The 25,364-nt window shown below is 42.6% G+C and overlaps 1 protein-coding gene across 1 annotated transcript in view; it reads right to left on the reverse strand.

The window, feature by feature from the left end:
* Nucleotides 1–25,364, reverse strand: part of BPNT2 (3'(2'), 5'-bisphosphate nucleotidase 2) — a 117,106-nt gene that overhangs the window by 47,199 nt on the left and 44,543 nt on the right. The window lies entirely within an intron of this gene.

Genomic DNA, 25,364 nt, shown 5'->3' on the forward strand with positions numbered 1-25,364 from the left:
ATTTGGAAATAAGGTCATTGCAATAGTAACTAGTTAAGATGAGATCATACTGGAATAGGTTGGGCCCCTTATCCAATATGACCGGTGTTCTTACAGAAGAGGGGAGTTTGGGTACAGACACACAAGGAGAAAGCCAAGTGAAGATCAAGGCAGAGATCCTGTTGATGATTTCACAAACCTAGGAATGTCACAAGATAGTTAGCAAACTATCAGAAGTTAGGAGAAAGGCTTGGAGAAGATTCTCCCTCACAGCACTAGAAGAACAAACCCTGCCAAGACATCAATTTTGGATTTCTAGCCTCCAACTGTGAGACAACACATGCCTGTTGTTTAAGCCACCCAGTTTGTGGTCCTTTGTAACAGCAGCCCTAGAAAACTGATGCAGGTAAAACTTTCCCCACTTCATCCAGAGGAGCAGGGTAAAGACCACAAACCAGGGAATTAGGTGCAGGTTGACAGTGTGAGGACTGACACCATGGAACTGAGCAAAAGATTTATTTCTAAGCAACAGAGGATAAGGGGTGCCTCCCTGGAATTCCGATTATGGATGTGAAACTTAATGTGGCTCTGTATTTTGGAGATTTATAATCTTAGAGAACACTGTGCAAGTCAAGGATATTAAATAAACAGATTCATAACTGGGTTTTTAATGCTTTTTTATTTGCTCATTATAATAGAGGATATTTAGAATATGGACCATTTTTTAATCACTTCTAAAATTGTAGTATTTTGAAAGCACCAAAAATGTTTAAGATGTCTTAACTCCTTAATAACTTCAAGGACTATTTGCTTCTTCCCTTTAAACTTTTGTGGGTGGCTCTTCCCAGGAGTATCATCATGGAATTCCCAGAGTACTTGACCCTGGATTCAAGTTCTCCCAGAGAAGGACTGGGCTGCCCCTGGGGCATTTCTGCCCAGATCTCCCACTCATTCTCACAGGGCCCTTTTGTGGTCACACTTTGCCTCCGGATTAAAAATGGCCTAAATTATCAGGTCTGACAAATCAGGAATGCTTTGGACTCTTTTACAACCCCTATCTTCTCCCAATAGTTACAGCTGTTCCCGAATGTCCCATCTTCCTAAAACAGCCAAATAGGAGCCACAGGCTTACTCAGAGAGAGTCCAGGTCAGGGTCGGCAAACCTAAAGCTTTGGTTTATTTGGTCTGTTAAAATGACATCGTTTCTCCTCATTTCCCACCAAGACCACTGTACTGACAACCTCCGCATGGGCTCAGGACCTCACATTCTACTCTTGCCAGGGTGGGGCCAACCTGCTCACCCTACCACTTAGGGAAAAGTAACACAAGCCTTGGACCCACTCCCCTGAGCCCCCAGGTAATCATCCCACTCAAACCTGCAGCATTCGCTGTTTCCACTGCCTCAGCCTGTGCCCCTGCTGCCACCTACATGCCAGTCAAAGGCACTGCATCATGGCTTTTACCTTGATTGGAGAAGTCCACGAGAGGGTCAGTAAACGTGGTAGGGATGTAAGTTCTGAGCACAAAAACAAGGATGCTCTCCAATGTGGAGAGGTAATCTCTTCCCGTCCCCAGTCCAGCATCCCACAGAAGAGCAAGGTGCAGGTCAGTGGCCTAACAGGCCTCGGGCAATGGAGGAGGCTGTCTGTGGCTGTGGAGCTGTGATGTTGTTGACACCTGGGCCTCCAGTCAGGCAGACCCTGTGAGAAACCCAGGCAGCTGGTGATTGTCAGATTGTCTTCACAGGCAGGCACTGACTGACCTCTTCATCACAAACATTGACTGGTGCTTGGGGACCCTCAGTTCATCCTCACAGGCGGGCGCTGACTGGTGATGGGGGGTCCTCAGCTCATCCTCACAGGCGGGCATTGACTAATGATGCGGGGATCCTCAGCTTCCTCTCAGGTGGGCACTGGTGATGGGGGTCTCTCAGTTCACTCTCACAGGCGGGTGCTGACTGGTGATGGGAGACTCCTTGCACCCCATCCCCACAGGTAAATCCTGTTGTTGGGGTTTAATAGCTACCGTTTCCTCTGCCCAACCGTCTTCCTTCTTTTTCTAAAAGACTTTGCCCTGCCCCCTTGGATAAGAGAGAGCATATATCCCAGTCAGACAACTGCAAGGCTCTGCAAGACTTTTGTCAAATTTACTTTTATTTTTATTTATTTTAATTTGGAACAAAAGCCACCAGAGTGTGCAATCCATGGGACTTTTATGTAAAGTTCTTGTGAACACTGTTCCATGCATGTGGTGTCTGCTGGAGAATGTGGGTCTGGACTCTGAGAAACATGTACCCCATTTGTGGAGAATGAAAGTCTATGGAAGGAGAGAACAAAAATAACACACCAGCAGACAGAGAAAGCCAAGGGAGAGAGAGAGAGAAGGAGAGAGAGGTGACAGCCTCACTCCAATAGTCCATCTTCTCATTCCTACTCTCCTCTTTCTCTGACACTTCAAGGAATCATGTTTTGCTTAGGTTAATTTAATTTATGTCTCTAGAAGACAAGAGAGTCCTGCTAAGTAAGTCCAGCATGGCGCAAAGGTCTTTGGATCAGACAAGCATTAACAAGGGCTGGGAGGGGAGAGAGTGCCTATCTTTCAGGGCTGCGTGACTGTTCCAAAGCGGTTCTATATTTTATCTCATTTTCTTCCCACATAACTGAGTAATTTTCACTGCAGTTAGGCTTGTTTCCAGCTGAGTATCTTTCCCAAGACCATGCAGCTAATAGCAGACAGAGGAGTTCACAGGGCCTTCCCACCTCACCGGTGTCCTGCAGTGAGCTTGCATGCTCATTGCTCTGCTCTGTCTCCGGAAGCTCCTAATTCCTGCCTCTGACAAGGCTCAGGAATGAACTATTCCTTGGACCATTGAATTAAACACTGCTTAATTTCTACCTGTAAGGTACATGCATGTCCCCATCCCATAAGCTTCTAATCCCCTTATTGACCTTCTACAGTAAAGGGATCTTAGGGGCAACCTTATTGAACTATTTGAGTCAAACATTTGGTTCTACAGCTTTTCAGGAACTGCTGGTGCATAAGGCCACTGCTTTCGCCAATCCATCCCATTGCTCTCCAGGGGTCCAGGTGGAGGGTGCCCTATTGCTACTGGAAATCTAGCCCTTACTGTTAGAGGCAGGATCATTTTGTTGTCTGACAGATCTTGCAATTTTAAATGTTTCCTTTTCCGGAGCTATGTAACCCGCTGAGGTTTCCAGGATGGATTTGGCTTGTAGTCCAAAACAACTGTTTGACATGCTGAAGAATGTTTTATCACTTCTCCAGAGAAGAAAAAGTGGATTTGATAAAGATTATTTCCCTGCGGCTCAGTGCCACTTGGTGGCTCACCTCCCACAGCTGCTACAGGCAAAATTACATCCACTTTTTAAAATATCTTCCATGACAATGTTCTCTTTGAAAAATAGGTCTGGGCCTCTGCCAACTGGATCTGATGTAACCAAAGATCTTAATCCAGCTAGAGAAAGAAATTCACTGAAAACAAAAAGCAAACTGGGGTGAATGTGCTGTTTGCATTCCTACTGAGAAATAAGATCTGACACCATGCATATCTGGGAAGGACTCCCGCCAGAGCTGTGGGAATCTTGCTTCACAATAGGAAACCTGGTTTGAGAAAGAAACCACTCTGTTTCTCTGTCTGACAAGATGGAATCATTTGTTTCCTGATGTTCTCATGTTAATCCTCAAAGCAAGACTGACTGGCAAACAGCACTGCTGAGATGAGGGATGAAAGTTCTAGAGAGGAAATGGAGACAGTGTTAGGTGCTGGCCCCTGTCCGTGAATTCACTGTGAGTCATGTTTTTTCTCCATTTGTTCCAAACTCCAAACTGTTTGAGCAAGACAAATTAAAATTTTGGGAAATTACAAAAAAAAAAAAAAAAAAAAAATCAGATATCATCTCCAAAATATTAGGTGGTACCTGGCACTCTTTTAGTAAAACTTGAATCCCTATTGAAGCTCTTTGGAAACTCTGAAATGATAGTCCTGATTAAAGCTACCTAACAAAGTTCAAAGGAGGAATAAAATAGTCTTTGAAATTATTAAAGAGTCAAGCCATTTGAAAATGTGTCTGTACTTTCAAGATATTAACTAATTTTTAAAATAATGGTCTATTTGCTCATACCTTATAAGGATATATAATTCTTTACTATCTATTTGTGAACAAATAAAAAGCATTTTAAAAAATACAATGATAAATGTGTTCATTTCATATTTTTCACTTCTGCATTAGTGCTTTCTAAGACCATAAATCTCCAAAATGCAGAAGCACATTGAATTGAGTTTCATGTTCATAACCAATAAATTCCAGGAGGCACCCCTTATCATCTGTTGCTTACAAATAAATATTTTATCCACTTAAGAGAAAGAGGTACTCTGTGGCCCCCTCAGTGAGATCATCTCAATCTGTGGAGAGAAACTATTCACCTGATCCTGGAGCAGCCATGTAGTGTCGAGAGAAAAGTTCTCCGAGTGTTTTTTTCCTGATACCTGACATCCCTCTCAAACGTATGTGTCTTAGTTCAGAATTCCTTGTCTGCCTGTAAGGTACATGCATGTCTCCATCCTACAACCTTCAAATACCCTTGTTGACCTCCTACAGTAAAGGGGCTTAGGGGCAACCTTATTGAACTATTTGGATCAAACATTTGGTGCTACAACTTACCGGGAACTGCTGGTGCATAAGGAAGGAGCTGGAATCACTGTGCCCACACAGGTCACAAGTGTGCTGTCCATACCTGAGCACTGGAACCAGCCCTCAGAGCTGCGGAGCAGCTGGATTCCAGCCTTCAGTACCCATGGGGCCGCTTCTGCTAATGGCCACGGTGGAGAACTTAGAAATGAATGATTTCTATGGTATAGGAATTATATCTCAATAAAACTGTTATTTTTTTTTCCAAAAAACATCTAGGGATTTATATTTAATGTTGACTCTAAATCGGTGATCCGGCCAGGCGCGGTGGCTCAAGCCTGTAATCCCAGCACTTTGGGAGGCCGAGATGGGCGGATCACGAGGTCAGGAGATCGAGACCATCCTGGCTAACACGGTGAAAACCCGTCTCTACTAAAAAATACAAAAAACTAGCCGGGCGAGGTGGCGGGCGCCTGTAGTCCCAGCTACTCCGGAGGCTGAGGCAGGAGAATGGCGTGAACTCAGGAGGCGGAGCTTGCAGTGAGCTGAGATCCGGCCACCGCACTCCAGCCTGGGTGACAGAGCGAGACTCCGTCTCAAAAAAAAAAAAAAAAAAAAAAAAATTCGGTGATCCTCAAACTTGAACAAGCATCAGCATCACCTGGAAATTTGTTCAAGCACAGATTTCTGGGCCTCACCCTCACTGTTTCTGAGTCAGTAATTCTGGGGTGGTCTTGAAACTTTGCATATCCGATATGTTTCTGGGTGATTTTGATGCTTCTGCTCTGGGGGTTGCACTTTGCAAACGACTGTGGTAAAACAGCAACTTTTTGAATCAAGAAAAGCACTTGCTACAAACCAAAGCCTGCCTCCTATTTCTGTGTGGTCTGTGGTTGGCATAGGCTGATACCTGAGAGGATAAAGAAACCTGAAGAGCAGCAAGAGTCAGCCAAGTCAAATGACCCTGTCAGCAGAAATAAAAGCCATCCCGCCTCCCGGCTGAAACAGTGCTGACAATAGCAAGGACAAGCTGTACCTCTGAGAGTTGTTTATGAGCAACTGTGAACATACCTTTATCATCACTAGTCCTTAGAACTGGAGAAACAAACAACTTTTGGGGAACCATGTGTTCTTCTGTGGCCACAGACTAATGGAAGGAAGTCCCTATTCTCATTTATCCTCCCCCCCTTTTTTTTTTCCAGGTAAGGGCATATCAATCTTGCAATCATATTAGAGTCTTTATTTAATTGTATTAGTCCATTCTCACCCTGCTGTAAGGACATACCCAAGATTGGGTAATTAATAAAGGAAAGAGGTTTAATTGACTCACAGTTCCGCAGAGCTGGGGAGGACTCAGGAAACTTACAATCATGGTGGAAAAGGAAGCAAACTCATTCTTCTTCAAATGGCAGCAGGAAAGAGAAATGAGTGCCCAGTAAAGGGAGACGCCCCTTCTAAAACCATCAGCTCTCATGAGAACTCACTATCAGAGAACAGGACAGGGAAAACCACCCCCATGATTCAATTGTCTTCACCTGGTCCCACCCACAACATGTGGGGATTATGGGAACTACAAGATAAGATTTGGGTGGGGACACAGCCAAACCATATCATCTTAACATATTTCTCTTTCTTGTAATTTTTTTGTAACAAAGTGAGGGATTCTTAACCAAAAAACTATATTGTGAATTTAAACAAATAGCAGGCACTTTGGATATCTCTCCCTCCTCACCTTTCCTCCCTTTCTGTGTCATGATTTCACAGCTTACCAGCTGCGTGGCCCAAGCCTCAATTTTTAAATCTGTACAATGAGAGTATGATACTACTTCTGAGGACTGTCAAGAAGATTAAATGAGATAGAGAACATTCCAAACTTAGAATGGGGCCTGCTGTGCAGAAAGCCCTTCATGTTAGTGGGTTCTGGAACCTGAATGTCTTCAAGTTCTTCAGATCCAGGAGTTGCCATCCTGTACTATAATCGCAAATAGCGGAGTCTCCTGTGTCCCATCCTGTGTGCCTGTAAAAAATGACCAATGGGGATTTCTGGGAATCTGGGGAAAGCACAGCCATTCCCCAAATCAGTCTGGTTGCCATTTGTTATCTCTTGCTCCAGCCCTGTAGCCTTGGGTTTGGGTCACTTGCTACTTCTCATAGCTGTTTCCTCCTGTACTTAACTGTTTTGCTCAAGGTACTGTCCTTCTTAGGGTATAGCCTGGAAGACAGAAAGCCCTTTGGCTATCAATATCTGATCTGGTCTGTTTTTGCTTGGGCCACATGGTCCCTAAATGAGAAAGTATTTGATAAGGCTCATGACTACAAATTAACAACTCACTTTAGTTTCAACATAAAAAGAATGTATTAACATATAATAGGGAGCTCCCAGAATATCAGGAAGGGCAGAGAATGAAAGTCAGAAGCAATACCCAAATTATACTGTGAGGTGTTCAAGAAAGACCCTGTAGCCACTGCCTCTGGGCACAGACACCTGAGCTCATTGTGCACACCCTCTGCCAGACACTACCTTTCAAGGATTTGTCTTTCAAAGGGTCTGCCTTTCAAAGGGTTCCTCGGCAAGCTGATCATTTCACCATCACCCTCACTTTCATTACTTCACACCGTACTGCCTTCTTCACATCAGTGCTCTCCAAGTTGAAACCACATGTGAGATTTGCAGAGTCCAAGCCACATATCAGTGTCCTGGTGGCAAAGAAGACTAAGAACAAGAGTTTCTGGTTCTACCATGTGGAGATGAAATTGTAAACAAAGAGGTGTGATTCAAAGTTCTGTGAAGAAAGCAATCAAAACAAATATCCATACAGAGATGGGCCTCGGGACAGCCTTCCAGAGTCCCTTGCACACCAGTAAGGTGAGCGGAAAGATGCTAGGAGTCCCACAAGCCTCTATTGGGCACAGAAGTACTTAGAGGGCTGGTGGATCCAAAGGGCCTGCTCGGAGCAAGGGGAGTACAGAACACAGACACTGATAACTGAAGTCCATTGTGGGATACTGGGTCACTTCAGGCATAGATGCAAAAAGAATAAAAGACCAATACCCAAAGACTACAGCACAAATACCTTGAGCAGAGGCCACATTGTGAGAAAGAGAATGGTACTTGGACCAGATACCTATCCTGGAAACCAAACATAGTAATGGAAGCCTCTGTGAACTTGGCTACCCCAGGGGAAAGATAAAAGCACAAGGGAAGGGGAGATCTCTGTATGTGACAGCCTATATGTAGCCAAACTGCAGGATCAGTAACTCACCACTTGCAGAGTCCAATTAACAAGAGCGAGTTCTGATATAAAGAAAGTATTTATGCCGTAGCTCACTTAGAGGAAGAAGTACAGGCTTCCTACTTTAAGAGTACTGCTTCCCTGCTGGGGCAGAAAGCAGGGTTTTTTAAAGGGGGGACTTGGCATGAATGACGTGCAGGACAGGCGGCAAGCAGGGAGGGGTCTATGTGACTCGTTTCGGTGCCTTATCTACTGCGTGGTTGAGCTGGCACCTTCACCAGCAGAACTAGGTTGTAAAGTGGTTGCTATCCCAAGGTGCTCTGCATGTGGGAGACAGTTTTGTAGCAGGCATACTTTGGGTTGTAAATTGACTGTTGTCTTTCAAGACAATCTCCTGGTGGAAGAGGTTCCTGCTCTAGAGCTCCTAAGCACACAGTTAGATAAGCTTACCCTGTATCCCTGGTGAAGGAAAGGTAAAAGGTTATAATTGCATTTCTAAAGAGCTAAGTAGGAAGTGGGGAATAGGGAAAAGGGAGGAAAGATAAAAGAAGAAAAAAAATTACAAAATAACTTATTCTCTTTCTCTTAGAAAAGTAGAGGTACTTGGTTACAGGTAGACCCAAAAAGCCCAGTGTTATATCATAAATCAGTGTTATCTTGAGTGCGCAAGTGTGAAAATGAGCAAAGACCAACCAAATAAGAAAAACAAAGGCTATTTATACAGAGCTTGCTATAGCAAGGGGTCAATCACCATCACTGTGTTTTGGCAGAGACTGAAAGGCAGGCAGATGAGTGGGAAAACTTTATTGAGGAAAAAGCCAAGATTTCGAATGTGCTCTGAGTGGAGGCTGCTGGTCTGAGGAAGCTGGAGGTGACTGACTAGAAGGAGTGTTCTATGTAATTGGAAGGGGGATGCATCCAGCTTTCTCTGGTTATTCCTAAATTGGAAGTAGAGACAAAAGTTAAGGAAGCTGCCAGTTATTGATCAAGTCCTGGCTATTTTGGACAGATTATTACTGAAGTGATTATTTAATTTATTGGGTTGTTACTAGACATAGTAATCTGGCCACTTGCAAGTGTGACTTACAACAAGCTGGCTTCCTGGGCTGTTAATTATAGACAGGGTGGTAGTTATAGGCAGAATGCTTCAGACTGTGTATTGAAGCTCTGTTTTTGTATGGTCTGTCATTGTCAGTTTTTGTCTCTCACAAGGTCCAGTTTTTTCTTCATTAACTAGAAAAGATGTCCTAAAATTGAGCTCAGAAACACATAAATTTACATTCTTTCATATCAGGTTCATGATCACAAATTCTAAACCTACTTGTCCATATTATTGATATTCTCTGGCCTCAGTGAAGACTGCCTCAGGTATTATGACAAAGACCATAATTAGACTCCTCCATGTTATAACAGCTCCTGTAGGATAAAATCTGCGTATGCAAGAGACTTTAAAATGGTGTTTCCAACAAAAGAGCAGGATTTCCTACAGGTAATTTTGATATCTTCTCCCTAAGGACACTCCTCCTGCAAAGACAGTCTCCCCACATCATCTTCGAAAATAGCATTGTTGGAGTTGCTTCTGAGATGGTTGAATAGGGACAGCTCCAGTCTGCAGTTCCCACCAAGATCAATGCAGAAGATGGGTGATTTCTGCATTTCCAACTGAGGTACCTGGTTCATCTCATTGAGACTGGTTGGACAGTGGGTGCAGCCCATGGAGGGTGAGCTGAAGCAGGGCAGGATGTCACTTCACCCGGGAAGTGCCAGGAGTCAGGGGATTTTCCTTTCCTAGCCAAGGGAAGCTGTGGCAGACTGTACCCAGAGAAACAGTATGCTCCTGACCAAATACTGTGCTTTTCTCACAGTTTTAGCAACTGGCAGACCAGGAGATACCCTCCCATGCCTGGTTTGGTGGATCCCATGCCCATGGAGCCTTGCTCACTCTAACACAGCAGTCTGAGATTGACCTGCAATGCTGCAGCTTGATGGGGGGAGGGGCATCCACCATTGCTGAGGCTTGAGTATCTCACAAACAAAGAGGCCAGGAAGCATGAACTAGGTGGATCCCACCACAGTTCAGCAAGGCCTACTGCCTGTACAGATTCCACCTCTGTGGGCAGGGCATAGTAGAACAAAAGGCAGCAGACAGCTTCTGCAGACTTAAACGTCCCTGTCTGACAGCTCTGAAGAGAGTAGTGTTTCTCTTAACATGGCATTCAAGCTCAGAGAATGGACAGACTGCCTCCTCAAGCAGGTCCCTGACCCCTGTGTAGCCTGACTGGGAAACACCTCCCAGGAGGGGCTGACAGACACCTCAAACAGGCAGGTGCCCCTTTGGACGAAGCTTCCAGACAAAGGATCAGGCAGCAATATTTGCTGTTCTGCAGCCTCTGCTGGTGATACCCAAGCAAACAGGGTCTGGAGTGGACCTCCAGCAAACTCCAACAGACCTGAAGCTGAAAGGTCTAACTCTTAGAAGGAAAACTAACAAACAGAAAGGAATAGCATCAACATCAATAAAAAGGACATCCACACCAAAACCCCATCTGTAGGTCACCAACATCAAAGACCAAAGGTAGATAAAACTACAAAGATGGGGAGCAGAAAAGCTGAAAATTCCAAAAACACAGCGCCTCTTCTACTCCAAAGGATTGCAGCTCCTTGCCAGCAAAGGAACAAAACTGGATGGAGAATGAGTTTGACGAGTTGACAGAAACAGGTTTCAGAAGGTCGGTAATGACAAACTTCTCTGAGCTAAAGGAGCATGTTCTAACCCATGGCAAGGAAGCTAAAAACCTTGGAAAAAAGTTAGATGGATGGCTAACTAGAATAAAAAGTGTAGAGAAGACCTTAAGAGACCTGATGGAGCTGAAAAACCCCAGCACAAGAACTTTGTGATGCATGCACAACTTCAATAGCCAATTCGATCAAGTGGAAGAAAAGATATCAGTGACTGAAGATCAAATTAATGAAATAAAGTGAGAAGACAAGATTAGAGAAAAAAAAGAGTGAAAAGAAACAAACAAAGCCTCCAAGAAATATGGGACTATGTGAATACCGATATCTAAAATTGACACCCTAACATCACAATGAAAAGAACTAGAGAAGCAAGAGCAAACAAATTGAAAAGCTAGCAGAAGGCAAGAAATAACTAAGATCAGAGTAGAACTGAAGGAGATAGAGACAGAAAAAAAAAAATCCTTCAAAAAATCAATGAATCCAGGAACTGGTTTTTTGAAATGATCAACAAAATAGATAGACCACTAGCAAGACTAATAAAGAAGAAAAAAGAGAAGAATCAAATAGACACAACAAAAAATGATAAAGGGGATATCACCACCAATCCCACAGAAATACAAACTACCATCAGAGAATACTATGAACAGCTCTATGCACATAAACCAGAAAATCTAGAAGAAATGGATAAATTCCTGGACACATACACCCTCCCAAGACTAAATCAGGAAGAAATTGAATCTCCGAATAGACCAATAATAGGTTCTGAAATTTAAGCAATAATTAATAGCCTACCAACCAAAAAAAGTCCAGGACCAGACAGATTCACAAATGAATTCTACCAGAGGCACAAAGAGGAGCTGGTACCATTCCTTCAGAAACCATTTCAATCAATAGAAAAAGAGGGAATCCTCCCTAACTCATTTTATAAGGCTAGCACCATCCTGATACCAAAGTCTGGTAGAGACACAACAAAAAACGAGAATTTTAGGCCAATATCCCTGATGAACATCAATGCGAAAATCCTCAATAAACTGAATCCAGCAGCACATCAAAAAGCTTACCCACCATGATCAAGTCAGCTTCATCCCTGGGATGCAAGGCTGGTTCAACATATGCATATCAATAAGCATAATCAATCACATAAATAGAATCAACAACAAAAACCACGTGATTATCTCAACAGATGCAGAAAAGGCCTTTGACAAAGTTCAGCAGCACTTCAGGCTAAAAACTCCCAAGAAACTAGGTATTAATGGAACATATCTCAAAATAATAAGAGCTATTTATGACAAACCCACAGCCAATGTCATACTGAATGGGCAAAAGCTGGAAACATTCCCTTTGAAAACTGGCACAAAACAAGGATGCCCTCTCTCACCACTCCTATTCAACATAGTGTTGGAAGTTCTGACTAGTGCCATCAGGCAAGAGAAAGAAATAAAAGATATTCAGGTCGGAAAAGAGGAAGTCAAATTGTCTCTGTTTGCAGATGACATGATTGTATATTTAGAAAACCCCATCGTCTCAGCTCCAAATCTCCTTAAGCTGATAAGCAACTTCAGCACAGTTTCAGGATACAATATCAATGTGCAAAAATCACAAGCATTCCTATACACCAATAACAGACAAACAGAGAGCCAGATCATGAATGAACTCCCATTCACAATTATTAAAAAGAGAATAAAATACCTAAGTATCCAACTTACAAAGGATGTGAAGGACCTCTTCAAGGAGATCTACAAACCACTGCTCAACAAAATAAAAGAGGACACAAAGAAATGGAAGAACATTCCATCCTCATGGATAGGAAGGCTCAATATTATGAAAATGGCCATACTGTCCAAGGTAATTTATAAATTCAATGCTATCCCCATCAAGCTACCAATGACTTTCTTCACAGAATTGAAAAAAATTACTTTAAATTTCATATGGAACCAAAAAATAGCCCTCATATCCAAGACCATCCTAAGCAAAAAGAACAAAGCTAGAGGCATCATGCTACCCGACTTCAAACTATAATACAAGGCTACGGTAACCAAAACAGCATGGTACTGGCACCGAAACAGATATATAGACCAATGGAACAGAACAGAGGCCTCAGAAATAACATCACACATCTACAACCATCTGATCTTTGACAAACCTGACAAAGACAAGCAATGGGGAAAGCATTCCCCATTTAATAAACAGTGGTGGGAAAACTGGCTAGTCATATGTAGAAAGCTGAAACTGGATCCCTTCCTTACACCTTATAGAAAAATTAACTCAAGATGGATTAAAGACTTAAATGTAAGACCTAACACCAGAAAAACCCTAGAAGAAAACCTAGGCAATACCTTTCAGGACATAGGCATGGGCAAAGACTTCATGGCTAAAACACCAAAAGCAATGACAACAAAAGTCAAAAAGACAAATGGGATCTAATTAAACTAAAGAGCTTCTGCACAGCAAAAGAAACTATCATCAGAATGAACAGGCAACCTACAGAATGGGAGAAATTCTTTGCAATCTACCCATCCAACCAAGGGCTAATATCCAGAATCTACAGAGAACTTAAACAAATTTACAAGAAAAAAACAAATAACCCCATCAAAAAGTGGGCAAAGGATATGAACAGACACTTCTCAAAAGAAGACATTTATGCAGTCAACAGACATATGAAAAAATGCTCATCATCACTGATCATCAGAGAAATGCAAATCAAAACCACAATGAGATACCATCTCACACCAGTTAGAATGGCAATCATTAAAAAGTCAAGAAACAACAGATGCTGGAGAGGACGTGGAGAAATAGGAACGCTTTTACACTGTTAGCAGGAGTGTAAATTAGTTCAACCATTGTGGAAGATGGTGTGGCAATTCCTCGAGGATCTAGAACTAGAAATACCATTTGACCCAGCGATCCCATTACTGCGTAAATACCTAAAGGATTATAAATCATTTTACTATAAAGACACATGCACACATATGTTTATTGTGGCACTATTCACAATAGCAAAGACTTAGAACCAACCCAAATGTCCATCAACGATAGACTGGATTAAGAAAATGTGGCACATATACATCATGGAATACTATGCAGTCATAAGAAAGGATGAGTTCATGTCCTTTGCAGGGACATGGATGAAGCTGGAAACCATCATTCTGAGCAAACTATCACAAGGACAGGAAACCAAATACTGCATGTTCTCACTCATAGGTGGGAGTTGAACAATGAGAACACATTGTTCTCATTGGACACAGGGAGGGGAACATCACACACCGGGGACTGTCGGTAGGTGGGGAGCTGGGTGAGCGATAGAATTAAGAGAAATACCTAACGTAAATGACGAGTTAATGGATGCAGCAAACCAACATGGCACATGTATACCTATGTAACAAACCTGCACGTTGTGCACATGTATCTTAGAACTTTAAGTTTAATTTAAAAATAAAAAGAAAACAGCATTGTTACTATTGTCCCTAAAATTTTTCATCTTACTCCCAATTCTCCAAGAAATACAAATGCCACGGCTGTTAAATAACTCCCATTTAGCTTTCCTTTTTTTTTTTTTTTGAGACAGAGTCTTGCTCTGTCACCCAGGCTGGAATGCAATGGCACTATCTTGGCTCACCGCAACCTCCACCGCTCGGGTTCAAGCAATTCTCCTACCTCAGCCTCCTGAGTAGCCGGGATTATAGGCATGCACCACCACACCCAGCTAATTTTTTGTATTTTTAGGAGAGATGAGGTTTCTCCATGTTAGTCAGGATGGTCTCGAACTCCCAACCTCAGGTGATCCGCCTGCCTTGGCCTCCCAAAGTGCTGGGATTAGAGGTGTGAGAGCTTTCCTTATAAAGATTTTTATTAAATGCTTTTATTCTTACACAAATTCTTCCTTCCTTGTCTGAGAATAAGATTTCTTCTCCTTTCCCGAGTCAGCCCATCTGTGCTTTTAAAACTACTTCCACTTCTTTATGATCTTTCTCTACAGTTGTTTCTCTTTTTCTCCAGCACCTTCGTTTTCTCTCTTCAGGTTATTTTAAGTCAATAAATATTTATGGAACACCCCTCTGTGTCAGGTACCATGCTGGTCACTGAGAATATTAAGAAGAGTAGCATGCATCCCTTCCCTTTCTAGAGGAGGAGGAAAGGGCTTCTCACTGCCTGAGAACATGATGGAGAGACAGAGTGTTTCACTGTGGCCCTTGCATGTCCTTGTTCCCATAGCTGGAGTAAAAGGAAAATAAATCTTGGGACCCCAGGCTCAATAAGCCAAAGTGAAAAGTCAAGCTGGGAACAGAGTCACACAAAGCTACCTCTCATTTTTTTCCTACATAAGATAGCTACGGAGATAAAAGAGCTACATACCTCCCTCACCATGTGCCCACAATGGGCTCCAAGATCTTTACCCTAAAACAGTTTTGTTGAATTTCACCCTGACAATGTAAATTGATAGCTCATTTATCTTCACAAGCATGGAACAAAGGACAGAACTTGAAGTCATCCCTCTGCTCACCTGAGACAAATGTATATCTGATTTCTTCCTCTGCCCTATGTTTATTTTACCTTATGTAAAAATGCAGTTTCACTGAGTGAGAAAAACGCGTAAGTGACTATCCGTCTACTTCTTTCTCACATGTAAAATGTGTATTCAATAAATGCTGATCAAATACTCAAAAGAATGCAACTGCTTGCCTCTTGTCTACCCACACCCTTATAAGCTTTTTTTTTTTTTACTTTTTCCAATATATGTCCTTTTCTCTTTAAATATTGAGGTCCCAGATCCTCTTTAGAAAAAGCACAAACCACAGTTTTTCCTGTGGTTCCATGTCTTTTTCCCAGGTGCCTCCTTAACCTTGGCGAATAAACCTTTTAAAATGGTTGAGACTCACCACTGTCTTTGATTTACACTGACCAATAAAATCCAAATTGCCCAAACAATGGCTGCACATCCACAGAACAATCCCTTCCTTCTCAGAGAATCATCCAAGTTAAACCAGTTAAACTGTCACAGAATGCCTCTTGCCCGAGCCTTGTAAAACATTTCACTCTTGTTCCCTTAGTTATACTGCTCCCTCAGCTCCTTCTAGTCCCTGGGATTTTTGAAGAAAGTCCTATGTTAATGGCAGTGTTGATTTTCACAATTTTTGATGCTGTGACTTAGATAGGGCTCGACCCTGCTATTCAGCATCAGCACAAGACAGCAACTTTAGAGAGACTGTTTAAAGAACAACCACACTTACATGAGGTCAAATCCTTTTAACAAGTTCCTTATTTTATATACACTTTTTTTTTTTTTTTTTTTAAGATGAAGTATCGTTCTTGTTGCCCAGGCTGGAGTACAATGGCACTCTCTTGGCTCACTGTGACCCTCCACCTCCCAGGTTCAAGTGATTCTCTTGCCTCAACCTCCTAAGTAGCTGATCACACCCGGTTAATTTTTATATTTTAGTATAGACAGGGTTTCACCATGTTGGCCAGGCTGGTCTCGAACTCCTGACCTTAGGCAATCTGCCCATCTGGGCCTCCCAAAGTGCTGGGATTACAGGCATGAGCCACCTCACCCGGCCTTTTATATATACTTTTATATACATGTACATGATATATTCCTAGAGGTTGTTTTTCTGATTGAACTTGAATTGATACAGAATTTGGCACGAAGAAAGAGTTTCAGAGGGATAACATCTTAAGGACAAGTTCTTTGAACTGAATATGGAGTTGGTTTTCAATTTGATTAGATTTGAAGGCATTAATGACCCTGTTTCCAGTGGCAAAGGGGCAGAACATGGCAATCAGTTGCAAAAGTCATGCAAATTTTTAACTACATTTACCTATACAAGGTAAGTCTCTTGGGGACAAAGTATTTACCACTCTAGAACATTTTAGCAAAATGCAGAGTGAAAAAGGGTAGGTTGGTTTCTTCTAAATGTGCTGTAGAACTTAGGGGAAAAAAGTGAGTTCAAGGCTTTAAATTCCCAAGTTATCTGCATAAGGACCTGAAAAGCTCCTATGACTGCCTTAAAAACAATACAGGCCAGGGGCAGTGACTCATGCCTTAAAAACAATACAGGCCAGGGGCAGTGACTCATGCCTGTAATGCCAGCACTTTGGGAGGCTGAGGTGGGAGAATCGCTTGAGGCCAAGTGTTCAAGACCAGCCTGGTCAACACATTCTCACAAGACAGTGAGAATCTATCTCTACAAAGTTTTTTAAAAATTATCCAAGTGTGGTGGCACATGCTTGTAGCCCTAGCCACTTGGGAGGCTGAGGTGGGAGGATCACTTGAACCCAAGAGTTTGAGGTTAAAGTGAGCTATTATTGTGCCACTGTTCTCCAGCTTGGGTGACAGGGTGAGGTCTTGTCTCTAAAATAAATTAAAAACTTAAAAAAAATTCTTATCTCCTGTGACTACAGAACTGAGATTCTGAAAAGCAAATCCAAAGTTTCATCTTACTGGTGGGTGAATTACAAGGCAAACTGAATACTCAAACTTGAATGGTCTATTTTATTAAAATTAGGGCACTGATTGGGAAGGAATAAGATTCTAAAAATTGGGATTGGGTCATATGGACAGATTCTGATAAATCTGGAGACCTTGTGCCCCCAAATTCCACCAAGCCTTCTTCGCACTTCTACTGCTGCTGCCTGAAGAACCTCTAACGACTTTCACTTGGCTGCTTTACAAAGGGCTGCTGGTGCTCTCCAGGACATACTCCCACCACAGGTCCCTGAGGGCCTCAGAGGGTGAGACTCAAAATGTGGCCTGTAATGATATGCAATGAACACCAAAATAACTGCATGATTTTCCAACTTATATTGACATAAACCTGAGGAATATATGAGGGAATTGATCTTCAGGGTGTGGAATCAGAGTAGAGAAAATACAAAGTTGGACCAATAAGTAAAGACACACCCAAGACTGGCTAATTTATAAAGGAAAGAAGTTTAATTGACCTACAGTTCCACATCGCTGGGGAGGCCTCATAATCATGCCAGAAGATGAAGAAAGAGCAAAGGAACATCTTACATGGTGGCAGGCAAAAAAAAGTGAGAGCCAAGCGAAAGGGGAAACCCTTTATAAAACTATCAGATCTCATGAGACTGATTCATGATAATCAGACTCATGAGACAGTACCATGAGAACAGTATGGGGGAAACCACCCCCATGATTCAATTATCTCCAACCAGGTCCCTCCCACCACACATGGGAATTATGGGAGCTACTATTCAAGATGAGATTTGGGTGGGGACACAGCCAAACCATATCACAAGGTATTCATTATGTGTGTCTGGAAAAAATCTGGAAATTAGAATGAGTTATGCAATGGACTGAATGTGTAACTCCCAAATTCATATGTTGAAACTTAAATCCAAAGGGGTGGCATTTGGAGGTGTGGCCTCTGGGAGGTAATTAGTTCATGAGGGTAGAGCCCTCGTGAGTGGTGTTCATGCCCTTTTAAGAAGAGGCCAGAGCCTGAGCTAGCTCTCTTTAGGTCAGGCAAGGAACAGCAAGAAGACAGTTACCTGTAAACCAGGAAAAGGCTCCTTACCAAGAACCTGATCCTGCTGGCACCCTAATCTTGGACATCCAAACTCCAGGTCTGTGAGAAATAAATGTTTGTTGCTTAAGCCACATAGTCTATGGTATTTTGTTATAACAGCCTGAGCTGACTAAGATAGGTTATCACTCTTTTTCCAGATTTAGCCATATGCTAGAGTGAGTATTTTATTCATTGCACATTCATGTCATATACTACCAGAAAAGACAAGCAGAAGCTGAAAATAAAAGGTGGAGGCCTACCAAAACCTTCCACACTCATCTTAATGCAACTATTAAATGCTTCATTAAACATTTTTAGAAATCTAGGGAAAATATATGACTAAATGGGGTGTCAGACTTCTCGCATTGATGAGGATTGTTCTGAGCAAATGAAAACATAAGTAATTCTACCTATAAGCAAATTCCTGTCAAACTTTTAAATTTTTATGCCCAGTTATTTATATGGGTTATGATTTTGTACAATTGCTTATCACTCAGTGCTTTTCTTACACATTTAGATGAAACAAACTTGTGTGACCTCTATGATGATGTCTGTAAAATAATTAAATACCAGACCTGGAGCTGAGCTGCAGTAGATAAGGACATTTAATCCCAGGCTACAGAAAACATAAAAGCATCTATATCTCTTCCAAGTGGCCAGCCACCATGGTATCCAATGTGAAAAGAGTTTTGTCCCCCAGAAAGCAAGGAAATAAAACCCTTTTCTGTGACAACATAAAGCTAAAAATGGATCTTAAAGAATGGACGGTCAGAAAGAGAACACTCAAAGGAAACAAACACCTGCAGGGCTGAGAAAATGAAAGGAAACCATTCCAACGGCAATGAGGAGCAGCAGTGGGCATGTGGCTGGAGGAAAGCAACTTTCTTTAAGTAGTCAATGCAAGCTCTGAATATAAGGTCTGGAATTTGACTATTTACAGTCTGAGAAACTATGAATGTTCTCCAGTTAAATATGAGGCACAAATTCAGGGAAATAAGTGCAGCAGTTCTGGCCCCTGTGAGACATGGACCATGTAAGGCCCACAGATGAAGCTCAATGGAATGAGAAAACTCAAAAATAGTAAAAATAGCTAACCTTTTAGGTGACGCTGATGCAGGTAAACTCCTAAATTGGAGCTCAGCTCAGGAGTTTTCTTGATAGTGAAAGAAAGCAGGTTTATTCGGGCAACAGTGTACAGCAGAATGGCTGCTCCATAGACAGAATAGGGCTACCACATAGGCAGAGTAGCACTCGTGAATTGCTGGCTAGCTATATTTATTCCTACTCCTAACTATATGCTAAATAAGGGGTGAGTTATTCATGAACTTTCTGGAAAGGGGGCAGAGAGTTCCCTGAACAATATGAGGTAAATTCTGGGCATTGCCATGGCATTTGTGAATTGTCCCGGCACTGATAGGAGTTTCTTATAGCATGCAAATGTATTATAATTCCTAGTCCTAGCTGTTTTTAGCTTTGTTCTTTGCTTCATCCTACAGCAGGGCCCTGAAAACAATCCTGCTGCTTTCCTACCTCAATGTGATGCCTTGTGATTAGACCTTAGGGTAAAACAAATCATCCTCATTTTTCAGATAAAAAAACTGAGTCACACAGAGGATAAATCATTTGTCCTAGGTCACTCAACTAGGTGAGAAGCTATCCCGTCCGACTTCTGTGCCTGTGTTCACCACTACCCCACATTCCCTCATCTGAGAAGAAACAGCTCTCTGGGCTGCTGCAACTGCCACAAAGGTTTGTTGTTGTTTTAATAGTTCCTTGAGAGATAGAATAGTAAATTATAATTAGAAACCCACGAAATAGCGTTTATGGTTGCTGTACCTGGTTAACTTACACTACCTAAAGATTGTGAAGTTCTTGTTTCATCAGGTGGGGAGGATGCTCTTGACAAGTCATTGTTGTTTTCATAAAGTCCCAAACTGAATAGCTTCAAATTAATGCTACTTATCAATATCTCTATGATGCACACATCATATGAATATTTTGGAAAATTTCAAGCGCTCAGGGGGTGTGTTAGTTTGTTCTCATACTGCTATGAAGAAACACCTGAGACTTAGTAATTTATAAAGGAAAGAGGTTTAATTGACTCACAGTTCAGCATGGCTGGGGAGGCCTCAGGAAACTTACAATCATGGCAGAAGGCAAGGAGAAGTCAGCATCTTCATCACAGGGAGGCAGGACAGAGTGAGCGCAAGCAGGGGAAATACCAGATGCTTATAAAACCATCAGATCTCATGAAACCCACCTACTATCACAAGAACTGCATGGGGGAATTCGCCCCCATGATCCAATTACCTCCACATTTGGTCTCACCATTGACATGTGGGAATTATGGAGATTAAGGGGACTACAATTCAAGATGAGGTTTTGGGTGGGGACACAGCCAACCCACATCAGAGGGGGAGGGACAGCAAGCAGTTTCCCTTATAGAAGGAAAAGGACATGGCACCCTTGGCTGGTACAGTGAGTGAGTGACATGTGCTGTTTTTCTTGCTATCCAGAAGTCACTATGTGAGATACTGTGAAATATATATTTAGTCTTTATCCCCTTTTCCTCTCTTACAACCTTAAAATCCTTGGAATCTCCAAGTGCTTTCTGTGTGCTAATGTTGATAGATAGCTTCAGTGTGGGGCTGGTCACTGGAAAAGAAAGAGCTTGATTAAAGGGTTGGGACTTTCAGCCCTACCCCCAACCACCAGGGAGGGTGAGGGTGGGTGGTGCTGAAGGTCAAGTTGATTACCAATGGCCAATAGTTTAACCAATCATGCCTGCATCATGAAGTTTCCAGAAAACCCCAGAGGACCGGTTTGGATAGCTTCCAAATAGCAGAACTTGTAGAATAGTTTCCTGAAGGGTGCCCTGCCCTGGGAGGGCATGAAAACTCCGTGCCCCTTCCTGCATACCTCGCCCCACGCATGTCTTCATCTATATCCTTTATAATAAATGTGTAAGTGTTTCCCGAATTCTATGAGTTGCTCCTGAACCCAAAGAGCCCTGCGGGCATGGGAACCCCAATTTGAAGCTGGTTAGTCAGAAATTCCAGAGGCCTAAGATTGCTATCCGTGGGGAGTAAGGAAGTCTTGGAGATTGAGCCCTCAACCTGTGAGATCTGCTGCTGTCTCCAGGCAGATAGTGTTGGGATTAGATTGGAGGACACTAGCTGGTGTCCACTGTAGAAATGACTGCTTGCTTACTGACGTGGGAGAAATCCCTACGTATTTTGGGGTCTGTGGTGTCATGATATATATTGGTTTTCACCCACAGTTCCTGGCTCATGGCTCCCATAGCCCTTGTTGCAGTTTTTTTGTTATCAAGTTGGGTATGTTAGGCCTCAGAGGCAGCCCTCTGACCCTCCTCTGCCTTCTTTCACTCTAACATTCCTCGCCTTTCTGATTGTGGCTCCTGAGATTCTCCCATGTAAGATTCGCTCTGTTGCCCAGGCTGGAGTGCAGTGGTGCAATCTCGGCTCACTGCAACCTCTGGCTCCCAGGTTCAGGTGATTCTCCCTGCCTCAGCCCCCCAAGTAACTGGGATTACAGGTGCTGCCACCACGCCCAGCTAATTTTTGTATTTTTTAGTAGAGACAGGGTTTCGCCATGTTGGCCAGGCTGGTCTTGAACTCCTGATCTCAGGTGATCTGCCTACCTCAGCCTCCCAAAGTGCTGTGATTATAGGCATGAGCCATCATGCCCAGTCCCATCCTATACTCTTGGGAAAGGAATGCTGACATCATGAAGCTTCCATAAAAACCCAAGAGGACAGGGTTCAGTGAGCTTCCATAGCTGAACACGTGGAAGTTCCTGGAGGGTGGTGCCCTGAGGAGGACATGGAAGCTTTGCATTCCTTCCCCCATACCTTGCCCTGTGGACCTCTTCATCTGTATCCTTTGCAATATTATTTATAATAAACCAGTAAACATAAGTTTTTCCCTGAGTTCTGTGAGCTGCTTCAACAAGTTAATCAAACCCAAAGAGGGGTTGTTACTGGGTAGCTAGACAGGCATCAGCAGGGCAGGAGAGGGCTCCCTCTCCCTGCGACACACACACCAGGGGTGTCAGGCACCCATCTGGTGATGGCCAGGTAGTTGTTAAGCTGTCTCTCTAAAATAAGAATTGGTTACAGCCAGTGCCAGGGAAATACAGTCTCCCAATAGACAGAAACACATGAAGCTGGTGATCAGCTTCCTGATAAAATCTCAGGAGTTGGGCAAGTGGGCTCAAGCATGCGCACCAAGAGGCAAAATGGTGGAGTTTCACTGCTCTATGACCTTCCTCTAGGAATGCTAGACTGGTAAGGAGAAACACCTCAAGTGAGCAGGCATACAACTCCAGTAAACACACTGTGCCTGCAGCCCCTCCCAGGTGCTGGCAGGCCATTGTGCATGTGGAAAGCTCACATCCAGGGAAGAATTGTGGGAAAGGGATGCAAGACCCTGGAAGCCTGCCAACATATAAGACCCCAAGTCAAAGGTCAAACAATGCGCTTGATCTCTCAAGTCACCCACTTGGTCATTTTCCAAGCGTTCTTTACTGTCTTTTGTTTCTACTCTAAAGCTTTTTAATAAACTTTCACTCCTGCTCTAAACATTGCCTCAGTTTCTCACTCTCTGCCTTATGCCCCTTGGCCAAATTCTTTCTCCGGAGGAGGCAGGAACTGAGGTTGCTGCAGACCTGTATGGCTCCACCACCAGTAACATGGGGACCGCAACTCGAAGCTCGTCAGTCAGAAGTTCTGGAGGCCCAGAATTGCGACTGGTGTGTGGGGAGGAGCAGACGGGGACTGACCCTCAGTCTGTGAGATCTGACACTGTCTCTGGGCAAATACTGTCAGAACTGAATTAGAGGACACCCAGTCTGTGTCCACTACTCGGTGTGTGCGGAAAAAAACCCCACACATTTGGTTACAGAAGTCTTCTGTGTTGATTATTGTTATGCTGTGAGAGCAGAGAAAAAACACAGAAAGAGTATTTTCTACACAAGGTCATAAAAGTCTTCTGTGCTGATTGCTGTGGTGTAAGAGCAGCAGAGAACAGCTTGAAGGCTTTTTTAAAACAGTATGTCTTGTTTTGTTTTGTTTTTTGCCAAATTTTACCATAATATTTGTGTTAATATTTGCCCTAAACACTTTTTTTATGGGTCTAGTGCATCCCAGGCTTTGTTCATCTCTTTCTCCATTTAAACAAGAAGCTTTTTTCCCAAGAAGTAGAACTGAAGTGCTCTTCACATACCCAGAGAAGAATTTCCCCACCTGACTTCAATAACTAAGAAACTGTTGTAGTCAATAAACATTGTCTCTGAATGAACTAAAGCTAAAAACATTTTCTGTGCAAAAATAAATTTATTCTTTTCTGGTTGGAAAGACTTCTAATTGCCTTTGCAAATGAAAGAGTTCATGCTCTAACTTGACTGTTATTCTGTTTTATTACCATATAAATAGCTTTTAAATTCAGTATATGGCTCAAGTTCATGCAAATTACAAAAATAGAAAATGTTCATTTTCAGCAAACTAAAGTCTAGAGTTTAAATTTTCTTATACTCCAATAACTAAGCAGTTTAAATATGAGCATTATAGTAATCCTGACATTTTGATTAGACTACCTATGTTTAACCTTAAAGCGCATATTAATTCTCAAGACAGTGATCATCAAATTTCATTCATTATAAATTCTTCATGGTTTTAAAGGAAAAAATAGTAAATAAACTATATTTGTAGATCGTGCTTTACTTTCTCTTTATTTTCTGATATTTTGTAACAACCAAGTGATAAAAGATTGATATTCAACAAAATGCTTAAAAATAAGTTAGTAAATATTATGTCCTCTGGAGCAGGGGTCCCAAAACCCCTGGGCCACGGACCAATATCAATCCATGGCCTATTAGGCACTGGGCTGCACAGCAGGAGGTGAGCCGCGGGTGAAGCAAAGTTCATCTGTATCTATAGCCACTCCTCACCACTTGCATTACTGCCTGAGCTCCACCTTCTGTCAGATCAGTGGCAGCATTAGAGTTTCATAGGAGTGCAAACCCTACTTTGAACTGCACATGTGAGGGATCTAGGTTTCACACTCCTCATGAGAATCTAATGCCTGATGATGTGTCACTGTCTCCCATCAGCTCTCAGATGGAACAATCTAGTGGCAGTAAACCAAGCTCAGGGCTTCCACTGATTCTACATTATGGTGAATTATATAATTATTTCATTATATATTACAATGTAATAATAATAGAAATACAGTGCACAATAAATGTAATGTGCTCGAATCATCCCGAAATCCTCCCCTTCCTGCTTTAGTCTGTGGAAAAATTGTTTTTCATGACACTGGTCCCTCATGCCAAAAAGGTTGAGGACCACTGTTCTGGAGAATATGCACCTTTTAAACAAATTTAAAATTTTGTTGAAATAACTTTTCATTGCTCAAGATGCTTGAAATCAAAAGGAACTACACATGCAAAGAGTCAGGAAAATAATGTTCATATTAAGAAAAAATTATTTTTTGAGACAGTGTCTTGCTCTGTTTCCCAGAGCCACTGGAGTGCACTGGATTGCCACTAGAGTGCAGTGGCACAATCTCAGCTCACTGCAACCTCTGCCTCCTGGGTCCAGGTGATTCTCCTGCCTCAGCCTCCCAAGTAGCTGGGATTACAGGTGTATGCCACCACACCCAATTAATTTTTTATATTTTTAGTAGAGATGGGGTTTCACCATATTAACCAGGCTGGCCTCGAACTCCTGACCCCAGGTGATTCACTCGCCTCAGTCTCCCAAAATGTTGGGATTACAGGCATGAGTCACTGCACCCAGCCTCATGTCCTCGTATTTCAAATTCAGTCATGCTTTCCCAACAGTCCCCCAAAGTCTTAACTCATTTCAGCATTAACTCAAAGTCCACAGTACAAAGTCTCATCTGAGACAAGGCAAGTCCCTTCCACCTATGAGACTGTAAAATCAAAAGCAAGTTAGTTACTTCCTAGGTACAATGGGGTACAGGTAAATACAGCTGTTCCAAATGGAAGACCAATATAAAGGGGCTACAGGCCCCATGTGAGTCTGAAATCCTGCAGGGCAGTCAAATTTTAAAGCTCCAATATGATCTCCTTTGACTCCATGTCTCACATTCGGGTCATGCTGATGCAAGAGGTGGGTTCCCATGGTCTTGGGCAGCTCTGCCCCTGTGGCTTTGTAGGATACAGCCTCCCCTTCAGCTGATTTCACAGGCTGTTAT

The sequence above is a fragment of the Macaca fascicularis genome, chromosome 8 (genome assembly GCF_037993035.2).
Source record: "Macaca fascicularis isolate 582-1 chromosome 8, T2T-MFA8v1.1".
NCBI lineage: Eukaryota > Metazoa > Chordata > Mammalia > Primates > Cercopithecidae > Macaca > Macaca fascicularis.